The following is a 1658-nucleotide window of genomic DNA, read 5'->3' on the forward strand; positions in this document are numbered from 1 at the left end:
AAAATATATATATATATATATATATTTTTTATTGAACATTGTTAGGATTATTGTGTATATAAAAAATACAGCCTCTTATAGGCCATTGAATATATATATATATATATATATATATATATATATATATATATATATATATATATATATTTTATTGGTAGTGGATGATAGTTAGGGGTACGAGTGCAGTAAGGTTTACAGCTAAGTATTCTCATCACTCTTGGTTGAGTTTAGCACCACTCCTGGTACTTAACAATCCTTGCCAAGATTTCCTCTGAGTATTCGTACCACTCTTGGTACTAGACTATCGTGCCAATATTTCTTTTGAGTATTCGCACAACTCCTGGTACTAGACTACCGTGCTAACAAAGGATGAGACACCTCCTCCGAATACTTCACGAAGGATGAAACACCTATTCCGAATACTTCACGAAGGATGATCCTCTTCCACACACCTCCTTAGATGCACCAAGGATGAACCGGTTATTTCCTCTATCACCGTAGCAGCACTTCACCAACTCCACAGACAAGAGTTTCACAAGCCGAACAAGAACACACACTTCTCAAGAGTTTCTGAGTTCTTAAGCACAAGGGAAGAGTTCTTGTTGATGGATAAAAAGAGCCTATATATAGACTCAAACAAAAACTCTTCCATTCTACGAAACTGGCCATTTAACACATTTAATCGATTAATATTAGTGTTAATCGATTAATATTAGTGTTAATCGATTAAAATAAGTACAACGGCTAGTTTTTCAAATCAGAAACCTCCAACGGCTAGTATTAATCGATTATTCTCAGGATTAATCGATTAATTAATCGATTAAAACTTGCTTTAATCGATCATTCCAAAGCTGATTGGGTTCTGGCTTCTGTAGCGATTTTAATCGATTATATCAGGGATTAATCGATTAAAACCGGAGAAGTTTTGATTCTAAACAACAAATACAAAGTATAAAGATACAAGAATCAAAACCTACTGCAAATCTAAGTCCTAAACAATTAAACTACAATTATTACAAAAGCTTTTCATAACAAAAATAAGTCTTCAAAGGATCTTCATAAAGCTTGATATATCTTGACTTGATTTAGGCATCATTAAAACTTCATCCTCATCATTTTGCTAACAACTGCATCCATATTGAATGCAACACGGATGATGAGATTTTGCTGATCACTGGACGAAAGGTACCTATCAAATTGTACCTATCAATATCAAAATTAATTTTATCATTCAAGTAAAAACTCTACAATTCAGAAAAATACATAAATATTTTATGTTCAAAAAATTACTTACCTCTTCTTTGTTAAACAAAACATCTATTTCTTCCGTGCTATAATCTAACGAATGAAATCGCCGAAGCCACGAAAATACCTTGCGACAAGTATTACCATGCAAACAAAGGCGTTCATACACCCAAAGCTACAATGAAAGCCAAAAAAAGTAATGAAGAAACTTCTTACAATCAATTAATTAACTTAATGAATTGACTTAATACCACAAACAAAAACAATGAATCATACCTCCAAAACAACAACAGTCCTGATGAAGGTTGAAAAACAGTTATTTTCATATGTCATTTTAGACCTAATTACGCCTTTTACTACTTGGAATGAGCTTAGAATCAAGCAAAACTCAATAAATGAGTCTGTAGAGAGTC

This window comes from Vigna radiata, unplaced genomic scaffold (genome assembly GCF_000741045.1).
Source record: "Vigna radiata var. radiata cultivar VC1973A unplaced genomic scaffold, Vradiata_ver6 scaffold_209, whole genome shotgun sequence".
Taxonomy (NCBI): domain Eukaryota; kingdom Viridiplantae; phylum Streptophyta; class Magnoliopsida; order Fabales; family Fabaceae; genus Vigna; species Vigna radiata.